Raw genomic sequence first — 12,150 nt, forward strand, 5'->3', positions numbered from 1 at the left:
GCTTTTCAACCTCTTCATAAATGACCTGGAGACAGGGTTGAGCAGTGAGGTGGCAAAGTTTGCAGACGAAACCAAGCTTTTCTGGGTGGAGAAGACCAGATGTGATTGTGAGAAGCTCCAGAAGGATCTCTCCAAACTGGCAGAACAGGCAGCAAAATGGCAGATGCCCATTCAATGTGTTTCAATGTAAGTAAGTGTAAAGTCATGCACATTGGGGATAGCAACTGTTACCCTGCACATGCCCGATCTCGTCTGATCTCGGAAACTAAGCAGGGTCAGGCCTGGTTAGTACTTGGATGGGAGACTGACTGGGAATACCAGGTGCTGTAGGCTTATACCATAGTCTTTCGAGACTGAAGGTTGCCAACCATCATGCACATTGGGACAAAAAATCAAAACTTCACATACAGGCTAATGGGTTCTGAGCTGTCTGTGACAGATCAGGAGAGAGATCTTGGGGTGGTGGTGAACAGGTCGATGAAAGTGTCGACCCAATGTGCGGCGGCAGTAAAGAAGGCCAATTCTATGCTTGGGATCATTAGAAAAGGTATTGAGAACAAAATGGCTAATATTATAACGCCGTTGTACAAATTGATGGTAAGGCCACACCTGGAGTATTGTGTCCAGTTCTGATCATGGCGAAGGACATAGTGGAAATGGAAAAGGTGCAAAAGAAAGCAACTAAGATGATTACTGGGCTGGGGCACCTTCCTTATGAGGAAAGGCTATGGCGTTTGGGCCTCTTCAGCCTAGAAAAGTGACGCCTGAGGGGGAACATGATTGAGACATACAAAATTATGCAGGGGATGGACAGAGTGGATAGAGAGATGCTCTTTACACTCTCACATAACACCAGAACCAGGGGACATCCACTAAAATTGAGTGTTGGGAGAGTTAGGACAGACAAAAGAAAATATTTCTTTACTCAGCGTGTGGTTGGTCTGTGGAACTCCTTGCCGCAGGATGTTGTGACGGCATCTGGCCTGGATGCCTTTAAAAGTTGGACAAGTTCCTGGAGGAAACATCCATTATGGGTTACAAGACATGATGTGTATGTGCAACCTCCTGATTTTAGAAATGGGCTATGTCAGACGCAAGGGAGGGCACCAGGATGCAGGTCTCTTGTTATCTGGTGTGCTCCCTGGGGCGTTTGGTGAGCTGCAGTGAGATACAGGAAGCTGGACTAGATGGGTCTATGGCCTGATCCAGTGGGGCTGTTCTTATGTTCTTATGTTCTTAATCCTTTATGGTCTGGTTGCTCTTTATAACTAAGGGCCCAACTTTCCAGCTCTGATGTACCTGTGCCAAGGGTGTTTGTGCTGCATCCTGCAGTGGGAGAGCAGTCATGGAGGCCACCTCAAAGTAAGGGAATATTTGTTCCCTTACCTTGAGGCTGCATTGCTCTTACATCGGTGCTAGACAGTTGGATAGGATTGGGACCCCCACCAGATAAATCATACCTACAAAAAGAAAGCTGGTATTTCTTAGGGCAGTAGTTCTAACACATTTAGCACCAGGACCCACTTTTAGAATGAGAATCTGTCAAGACCCGCTGGAAGTGATGTCATGACCAGAAGCGACATCAAGCAGGAAAATTTTTTAACAATCCTAGGCTGCAATCCTACCCAGGATTAAGTCCCACTCACTATCATTGTCAAAAGTATATACATAGTAGCTTGTTAAAAGTACAGGTCTGTAACATTTCCCCAAATGCAGTCACATACCATGGTAGCATCAAGTCTAATATATTAAAAATAAAATATTGAAATAAATGGGGACCCACCTGAAATTGGCTTGGGACCCACCTAGTGGGTCCCTACCCACAGTTTGAGAAACACTGTCTTGGGGAAAGTGACAGCTCCAAAGAACTACTAGCAAACTTTGTTACAAGGAACCTGTTGAATGTTGATCAGAATCCTAGTGGCTGTGCAGTTCCTGCAGAATGAGAAACAAAGCGAAAGTTAAAGGATGTCTTTCATCGGGCAAACGAGAAAGAAAAGTAGGTCAATAGTCTAGCAGCTGTCACAAGTTCAATGTCAAATAGAAATATTTGGATTGTCTCTCAGATTCTAAGTTCCATCCAGCTTTCCTCCCTCCCTGCCCGGATTTCTATTTGATCTGTGTAACATTTTCTACTCCTTTCCAATTTTTTATTCAGGTCTAGAAATTTTGGGAGAGTGCACGAGTATGAGACAGAAACCTTCTTAGGGTTTTTGTTTTAAGGAAGCATCTGAGAGAGAGAGAGAGAGAGAGAGAGAGAGAGCCATAATGTCCCCATGCCAGGGAGCACCCTACAAAACTTTCAAAAGTTAGTAAGAATAAAAACGTTCTGTGTTAACAAAACACATGTGTAGCAGGTTTGCCTTTGAAGTGAAACAGCAAGAGAGCACTTTTCCGTGTCTCTGCAGCAAGATAGAAGATGTAACATAGCATCTTCTAGAAATGTCACCTTTTCTACACAAACCCCTAAGTTCTAAAGCAGACGAGCAGCCGCAACATGGGCCACAGTTTGGAGATCCCAGTTTTAGAGGAATATGTTGTACAGTGAGAGTCCCGCTTCATAAAACAGGTGGAGGAAGTGGAGGGTGGCTACTGACTAACTAAAGAGTTCAGCTGGTGAGAGCAGAGAGCGCCAGATTTTTTCATCTTGCTCTTGTACTTTCCACTCAAATGGCCCAATCCTATCCTCTGCCTATGGCCCAGTTCTATCTTCTGCCTCTGAAACTAGTGTATGGGTGGGACACACTTTACATGGTGCAGTTCGTTTTATAATCACATATTTCCTGTTCCAGCACTGACTTTTCTCTCCTTAATGTTCATCTCACCTTAGGCAGACAGATGCCTGCAAAGCCAACTGGCTGTACACCCATGAAATCAAGAACACATCCGCACATACTTCCTCTTCCTGTAAAACTTTTCCTGGTTGTTTTTTTGAGACCAATTCCTAGATGGGTAGAGAGGTGGTAGTGGGGGAAGCAGGGACCTTTGAGAGCAGCTCTGCACTGCCCTTCCACCCCCTCTGGAATGCCGAAATGAGGGGCCCCCAGCCCATGGGGGTCCCCTCTTTCACAGCCAGTATTATTCCCCATACAATTGTTGCCTCAAGGCTATGGCCTTCAAGTCCTTGCCATTCAGCACAGTGACACCTGTTGGCGAGGGGCAGCACTGGTCCCCTCCATGCCGCTGCCAAACAGATGGCATGCTGGGAACTATGCCGACAGCAAGCCCATCTCTTCCACCTACTCCTTTCTGTGCCACAAATGCCCGCACAATAGCTGCAAAACACGCTGACCCTCACAGCAGGCCAGGGCCAGCCCAGGGTCGGCTGGAGCAACAGGCTTCCCAGCAGCAAAGGCAGTGGGCCTTTGTGCTCCTGTATTGGATGCTTCCACATATTCATTTCTTCTTAATGAAGGTGCATTCCTTCGAGAAGAAATATTTACATTTGGCTTCCCAGGTGGTCACCCTCATACAAGACGACACAGAACCAGCTGCCTTCCAATCAAAACCTCTTTAACAGGCTCTGAGAGGAGAGGGTGAAATGAAGGGAACAAAAGTCTAATAACTGAGACACCCAACTGCCTTTCCCCTCCCCTCGATGGAGTCAATGGAAAGTCCATTTCACATGCTAATCCCCATGGCTCTCTTCACAACACCTTTTCCAAAAGTGTTTGGGAAAAGTCCTTGTGGCGGGTACACAGCGCCCTGCTGCTTGGATTCCTCCTTGTTTAGTCCTGTGGGTCTCTCACTCCAGCAGGGCCATTTACAAGGGAAAAAAAATTAAACAAAGACTTTGGAGTTCATCAACCTCCCACTGAAATTCACAGCTGCTGAACAAACTAATCCCCTCTTCAGGGCTTTCTTCCTTTCAATGGGTTCTTGGCTTCAAAGACATGTTGGGAAAGGACTCTGTGGGGACTCACACTGTTCCCTCAATAGAAGTTAGTGCAAGTATTATGTTCCGAGCAAGTGCCTTTATAAACACATACTGCGGAACAATCCTAGCCTCTGCCTCCATCAAACATGCACACTCACAACAATCTCTACCTTCGAGACACCATGTTATCTTGCAGACACTTTGTCCTTGAGAGCGTAAGCAACAGGCTTCAGTGCCTGCTCTGCAGAGATAAGGGTATCATGGATCAAGCATGGTTAGGCTACATGGGGATGGCAGGCTGTATGCTCAAATGTGCTTCCAGCCAGCTGGGAAAGCACCAGCATTTGGACTGAAGAGCAGGGCTAAAGGGTCCTTCTGGATGGGATAGATTGGTAAGCAGGGTATGCCCAGACTATCCGTTGTGGCACAAATAGAGTGCCAGGAGCAGTGCTAGGAAAACAGACCCAATCAGCACAACTTGAGAGCCAGGATGGTGTAGTAGTTTGGGATTGGACTTAGTGTGTGAATGGACTTAGTATGTGAATGCAGGGAAAACTAAAGGCAGCATGGCTGTCTGGTTATGTACAACAGGTGCATCACACTGGGAAGCAGCAAGTCGGAAATTAAGACATCTGCAGTGCCTGTTTTGCAGTTTTTCGCCTTGGCCATATGAAGTTGCTTTAAGCGGAGTCAGACCATTGACTGCTCTAGCCAAAATTAGGCTGCAATCCTAACTACACTTTCCTGGAAGAAAACCCCATTGAACAAAATAGGACTTACTACTAAGTAGACCTGGTTAGGATTGTGCCCATAGTCTCCTTTTCCAGGCAGAGGAATTTTGCTTACCTGTTATGTGATCCTTTTAACCGAAGATGCCAGGGATTGAACCTAGGAGCCTCTGCATGCAAAATATGTGCTTCACCAGTCAACGCGTCCCCAATCAACAGCTCTGTCAAAAAAGGAAACACAAAGGGAAAGTCTTTTATTTAAGCCCCTAGTATTTTGTACATTTACAAATGGGCATAGCTCTCTTAAATGGTGTTAATTTAAAAAAAACACACTTTTTATTATACAGTATAGCTAGATAAATACAAAAGAATGCTACAAAAGAAAAAAACAATATCATGCAAACAATTCTATGATGATAGTGAATATAATGAACAATATATTATATTAAAGTATTTTTAAATAATTTGATTCTTGGTTACAGGAACCAGCTTCGTGGCCATTACATGTGAATAATGGTCACATTACAGGTGTGAATGGTGAAAAGAACAGCTATTGGCATGGCAGATCAGTTGTGACTGCCCATCTCTTCCACACAAGAGGAGACCAGTTCCCCTCTTTGGAAGTTTGTCTGCAAAGAGGTGGATTTCTTCTCTTCCAATTAAACTGCTTTTTGTCTATTAAAAGGAGGATAGGAGTTCTTGCTGGCATGTAAAACATATTTTGGATTGTAGAGTTATGTGGAGACAGAGTTCCTTTGTGTACCAGAGATGGAACACGTCTCCTCAAGCAGGCAAGGATGCCAAGGCAACCATGGAAAGGAGACTTCCTCCTCCCTCTCCCTGGATATGTGTCCAGAGCCATCTTTGTTAGGCTGAACTATTTTTCTGAAATTGTAAAGGCCTTCTGGCCAGATTAACATCAGTAAGCAGGTAAAAAGAGGTTTCCAGTGTCAGCGTTTATATTTTTTATCTGTTCCCTCTGTTACATTTATTCATCTTTACTTAATTTTTTTTCTAAACTAAGTAGTATTCTACATTTTTGTTTTGGTTTGTTACAAGACTGTACCAGGGGAGTTAAGCCAACATTGTGGCTCATGCTACAAGATTCAATTTTGAATCTCCATAGTGAAAGGGGGGGGGGTTCTTTTACAAATATTTTGGACACCCTATAATTATTGGGATTCTGTTTAGTTCTTTTAGAAGGGGCATTTTCAGCAGGCCTCATAGCTAAGTGGTGGCAGCTGGTAAAAATAAAGGTTTGCATGATTTGGTACCTAACCTGTGGTACCCAGATCTGTCATGTGTGAGTTTTGACTTGCCTCACTTGATCTAAAGTTGGTAGCTTAGTTCACTTTTTGGAATGATTTGTTCTGCACAGGTTTTGAGTTCTCTCTATTATCCTGGGCTCAGCTGCCTGAGTTTTAATTCTTCCTTTGTGCTTGTGACATGGGGGGAGTCTTGATTGTGTTAAGATTGATCTGTGCTAACCTGATGTATATGTAAATATGGCTTGGTGGCCAGGTTTTGAAGGTGTATGCAACAGCTATACACTTTGGATATGTTATCAGAGTTGTGGAAAAAACAGTTCATTCAAAGTATGGATCCCTTCTTCCCACCCAAGTTGTTTTGTTGTTGTTGTTGTTGTTGTTGTTTTTACCTCAGTTGGCCTCAGGATGGGACCCTGTGAGGAAGAGGCCTCTCTGCTCTCTGGATCTGCACCATCCACACTCCAGGACTCCTTGAGTTCCAACAGACAGAATGCTCCTTTATGGTCATGCAATTCCCTGTTGCCATAATGTATACAGTTGCAGGAGGATGAGGAGGTCAGCATACAGACAGCCATGCTAGCAGGTGCCAGCAAGGACGCAAAGAGCATTCTGTGTGTGTGGCTGAATGGGCAGGCCACTGCAGTCAGTATTCATGCCAGCCCACTGATTGGCCCCTGATGTGCTCCTTCTGATAGGTCCATATACTACAGCCTTCCAGCCAGGTACACCTGTTTGTGGTGATTCGGGATTTTTAAATACCAGATGAGGTCTTCTTCACCCTGTCTTCTGCTGTGGTGTAGTGTTGGAATGGGACTGGGCCATTAGTCTCATCAGGTTGTACAGTTTCCAGCTCCAGTTAATCAAATGCCCTTCCCATTTCACTAGACTTAAATGACTCCTGTGATATTTCAAAGTTCAGCTTTCCTTCCATTTGTTGCAAGTATTCCAAATTGATATTTATTATGTTATTATCCATGGTTTCCTTTATTTCTCTTCTGCCCAAGGTAGATGATATTTCAGAAGTACTTTCTTGTTCAGTTGTTCATAACACAATCACTAAAGTTGCTTTATCTTGTCTAGTCCACTGTAGTAAACACAGCGATTGAATCATGCTGTAATAGCACGGCATGGTCAGAAAGCTTAATCTGCCATGATATTTATTTTCAGATTTCATTTTATTTGAAATTCCTGCCACTTTCCATCTGGGCATAAATCTATAAACAGTTTTGCCACTTTTCTTGAAGCATTCCTGAAATCACTGGCACTTTAAAATTAAAAGAGCAATTTGGGAATTTTACAGGTATTAATTAATTATATCCTTCCAGACCAAGGTATTTTATATTGTTTCTATGTTCGTAAAGCTTTCTGTATTGTATTAATCACAAACATTGCAATAAATTATTCAATCTAATTCAAAAGATAATAGAACATCCAGATATATTGTTGGCTGCGTTTTCCCCTGACTGCCAACTCTTTTCTTTTTGTCTCTCTTCTCACAGTTGTAAAAAATTAAAAATCAATAAATTTCATTTTATAGCCATTTATTTTGTAACCCGAGATTTGCTCTACCTTATACTTCTAATGATTTAATTGTATCTGGCTAAGCATTATATTTTCAGCATATAATATGTTAAAATTTTCATATACTGTCTCAATTCCTTTTTATATTTGAGTGTTTTCTGATCACATTTGCTAAGCTCTCAGGAACACTGCAAACTTTACTTAGCTTAATTCTTCTTTTGCCTTGTTTTGCCATGCCTATTATTATCTACTGGGACTTTTTGCCTTTCAAAGTCACAGGTGAAAGCTTTTCCTATCACCTACTATCTAATCCTTTTCTCTGGAGACAGGAATGTGGGAGGTTCTGTACACAAAACATGTGCTCAGTCACCTTCTGATGGGCTTGGGTCCTCAGCCAGTGCCTGACCTGACTGCCCTTGATGCCACTCTGTCCTTAATGGTTCATTGATGGCTCTTTAAGGGAAAATATCCAGGAGATTTCTCTGGAAAGTGGAAAGCCATCAGAGCCAGAGAAAGAAGGAGCAAGTTGAAGGGAGACATTGGTGTCAGGTACTGAATGAAAAGAGATGGTTGTTTCGTTTTGCATCTTCTGGTTTGAAGACTGGAGACAGATTGAATGAAGTAGCTGAGAGAGAGAGAGAGAGAGAGAGAGAGAGAGAGAGAGAGAGAGTCAAGAACTAGAAGTATTCCCTGGTGTATAAGCAGAAACCTAACTATGATTTGTGTACCCTGGTGAGAGAGCTCATTGCGTAACCCCCATGATGAACCTCCTCCTGTACCAGATACCCATACAAATGCTTTAAACCATAATTCAGGATTTTGACTTAATCAACCCCTAATGCGACGAATTTAAATTTGGGGGTGAATTATAGAACCTCCTATTACTTAGGCCTGGCTGGCTTTTTCCCCTGTGCTACTGCTTGCAAAAGGCCTGTGGTCTACATGGCAACTGAGGCCAGGCCAGCCCTTTTAACTCAACCCTTTTAAAGTTGGTATGGCAAGGGATAGTAAAAGTACAGAAAAATAAGTCATTTTAGGGTTTACTCTGAACAGTAAAATGAAGTGTTATTTCTTCCTCAATGCGAAGTTGAGCTACCCAAAGATTTTGATAAGCCTTTCTCCTGAGAACTTGTGCTATTGTTGGACACTATCTCCAGCCCTTGCTGTGCTTATCCTTGTGTTTCGGTGAGAGGAGAGTTAGGGAAGGGCAATGGCTCGAGAGTTGTGTGGTACAGTCTAGCTTCCCTCAAAGAAGGCATTTTCTCTTGACTGTAGTTGCTATAAATAACAGCTGAGGATCCCTCAATTTAAGCCGGTATTTTTTGTGATTTTTTTTTAAAAAATTACAATCTTCTCTTTGTTATTTCTTCATCAAATGTTATTATTTTGAATTTCACTTCATCATTCAGCATCAACACACTTTGCTTTACTCAAATGACATAATTTTTCTAAATTTGTTTTCCTTTCCTTTTGCTAATATCTTTGCTAAGCATGGGTACTATGCTGTTATAGCACAAAACTAATTCCAAATACAAAAATAACTATTTCTTAAACAAAAAAATTTGATGGAACCATGACTTTCAATAATTACAGGCTGTTTCCTGTCAAGGGGTAGTTGTGCTAAATTTCAATTGTTCATTGCAAACAAAGGAAAGTTTATATGAGTTAAAATGGATTTAAAGCAGTGAAATACCATAGTGAAGCAGGGTTCACTGACCTGTTCACTGACTTCCAGGAGCATACATGCTATTTTCCTCTACCAGATGCTCAATGTACATATTTGTAATAAACCAAATATTACCATTGCTGCCAGTCAGGGCCAGCCCAACCATGAGACCAACTAAAACAGCTGCCTCAGAGCCCAAACCCAAAGCTGACCAGCACTGACGCCGAGCCTTAGCACCTAGCTGGGTGTTTGTAGCACCCAGCGAGTAAGGACTGCCAATGCTGGGCCCATGCCAGTCAGGTGCTGGACCCAGCACTAGCAGGAAGAGGACGCATCACCACTGGGGGTAACACTAGGTGGTGTTGTGGCCTCTGGGTAGCAGAGGGAGGGCCCGACAAGTGCGAGTGAGGGTGGGGTGAAGGGAGAAACTGGGGCAGGAGGAGGTCACATTATCAGAGCTCTGCTCTGCCATATCCTGAACACCATATCAGGCCAGAAGGCCCAAAAGGGAGTCTCTCAAGTCTGTGTCGGCAAAATATCTAGTCTTCATTGGCATCCTTCATTGGCATCCTTCGGGAGAATATGGTATCACGCTCTGAAAAGTGGTTCTGGAACAGCATCTAGTGTGGCTGAAGAGGCCAATTTGGGAGTGACAATCCCTTCCACACTGGGAGCAAGTGCAGTCTGTCCCTGGTCTGTCTCCCTGGCTATGGGCCTTCCTTCTTTGCCTCTTAGCCTCAGACTGTTGGCCAAGTGTCTCTTCAAACTGGGAAAGGCCATGCTGCACAGCCTGCCTCCAAGCGGGCTGCTCAGAGGCCAAGCTTTCCCACCTGTTGAGGTCCATTCCTAAGGCCTTCAGATCCCTCTTGCAGATGTCCTTGTATCGCAGCTGTGGTCTTCCTGTAGGGTGCTTTCCCTGCATGAGTTCTCCACAGAGGAGATCCTTTGGGGTCCGGCCATCGCCCATTCTCACGACATGACCAAGCCAACACAAGTGTCTCTGTTTCAGCAGTGCATACATTCTAGGGATTCCAGCACATTCCAGGACTGTGTTGTTTGGAACTTTGTCCTGCTAGGTGATGCTGAGGATGCGTCAGAGGCAGCGCATGTGGAAAGCATTCAGTTTCCTCTCCTGTTGTGAGTGAAGAGTCCATAACTTGCTGCAGTACAGAAGTGTACTCAAGATGCAAGCTCTGTAGACCTGGATCTTGGTATGTTCCGTCAGCTTCTTGTTGGACCAGGCTCTCTCTGTGAGTCTGGAAAACGTGGTAGCTGCTTTACCGATGCGTTTGTTTAGCTCGGTATCGAGAGAAAGAGTGTAGGAGATCGTTGAGCCAAGGTACACAAAGTCATGGACAACCTCCAGTTCATGCGCAGAGGTTGTAATTCAGGGAGGTGAGTCCACATCCTGTGTTTTCTTCAGGCTGATTGTCAGTTCAAAGTCTTGGCAGGCCTTGCTAAAACAATTCATGAGCTGCTGGAGATCTTTGGTAGAGTGGGCGGTGATAGCTGCATTGAAAGTCACGCAGACATTTCAGCTGGACTTTGGACTTTGCTCTCAGTCTGAAGAGCTTTCCATCTGATCTGGTCCGGAGATAGATGCCTTCTGTTGCAGTTCCAATGGCCTGCTTCAGCAGGACAGCAAATAAAATCCCAAACAAGAACGGAGCAAGAACACAGCCCTGCTTCACTCTGCTTTGAATGTCAAAGGGGCTGATGTGGAGCCATCAAAGACTACAGTACCTTTCATGTCCTCGTGGAAAGACCTGATGATGCTGAGGAGCCTGGGTGGACATCTACTCTTGGGGAGAATCTTGAAGAGGCTGCCCTGCTGACCAGGTGGAAAGCCTTCATGAGATCTATGAAGGCTATAAAGAGTGGCTGTCGTTGTTCCCTGCATTTCTCCTGCAGCTAAGGGAGAATACCATATCGGTGGCATTCTTGAAATGTTCCCATCTGTTGGATGCATTTGCATCGGCCGGGCCTGGAAGAATTTCCTCAAGCACTCATGCAAATGCCTCCACTTTTCCCTGATCCCGAGTCTTGCTGGTGTCAATGCGAGGTCTTCCTTCCTTTTTCGTGTGATATAGTCACTTTGCTTGCAGTTTCACTCTGCTGCATACCAGGGAGTGGTCAGTGTCGCAGGCAGCACCCTGATAACTACGTGTGATCTTGATACTGGGAAGGCTGGAGCGTCTGGTGAGAATCAGGTCGAGCTGGTGCCAGTGTTTTGATCTTGGGTGTCTCCAAGAGACTCTGTGTTGAGGCTTCGTGTTGAAGAATGTTTTGCTGACACAGAGACCATGATGGCAGCAAGACTCTAGCAGGCGTTGGCCATTTTCATTCATCTTCCCAATGCCGAACTGACCTAAGCAAGTGGGCCACAAACTGATCAGCACCAACTCTAGCATTGAAATCACCAAGGATGAACAATGGCTCTTTTAAGGGGATCTTCTTGATAGTGGTGGCCAGCTCGTCGTAGAATTTGTCTTTGGCTTCTGTTGGAGACGACAGTCAGTGCAGAAGCACTGATGAGAGTAACAGGTCCTGCTGATGACTGGAGCTGCAGGGACAAAATTCTTTCACTTCCCACAGTAGGTGGGATGATGGATTCCAGCAGGGTATTTCTGACCGCTAAGCCAACACCATGTTCCCTGGTCTCGTTTGGTGGTTTTCCCTGCCAGAAAAATGAGAAATTTCTCTCCTTGACAGATCCAGAATCCGGCAGCCTCGTCTCTTGAAGGGCCACGATGTCCATCTGCAGCTCCATGTCGATGACAGCTGTTTTGCATGCATTGTCTATTTCTTGCAGGTTGTCAGAAAAGCTAGGTGTCATTGTCCTAACATTCCAGGTGCCCAGCTTTAGGGCAGGAGTTTTCTGTTTTCTGTTGCCTGATGCAGAGTTGTCGATCCGCTTGTTGGTTTTCATCCTAAACCCCATGCACCCCATGAGGTTAACGGACCGTGGCAAGGCAACACCTTACTGGCTGGGGACTGCCCAGCTTAAGGTGGGTGGTAGCTGCCCAATGAGATGCAATGATCTCTCCCACCATCGGAAACAGCCCCTGGCATCGCGCTCTATGCCAATCG

The 12,150-nt window shown here is 44.6% G+C and overlaps 1 pseudogene; it reads left to right on the plus strand.

The window, feature by feature from the left end:
• Positions 1-216: 216 nt before the first annotated feature.
• LOC136647191 (5S ribosomal RNA) lies at positions 217-333 on the plus strand (annotated as a pseudogene).
• Positions 334-12,150: the final 11,817 nt, after the last annotated feature.

Source organism: Tiliqua scincoides, chromosome 3 (assembly GCF_035046505.1).
Source record: "Tiliqua scincoides isolate rTilSci1 chromosome 3, rTilSci1.hap2, whole genome shotgun sequence".
In the NCBI taxonomy this organism is placed as follows: Eukaryota; Metazoa; Chordata; class Lepidosauria; order Squamata; family Scincidae; genus Tiliqua; species Tiliqua scincoides.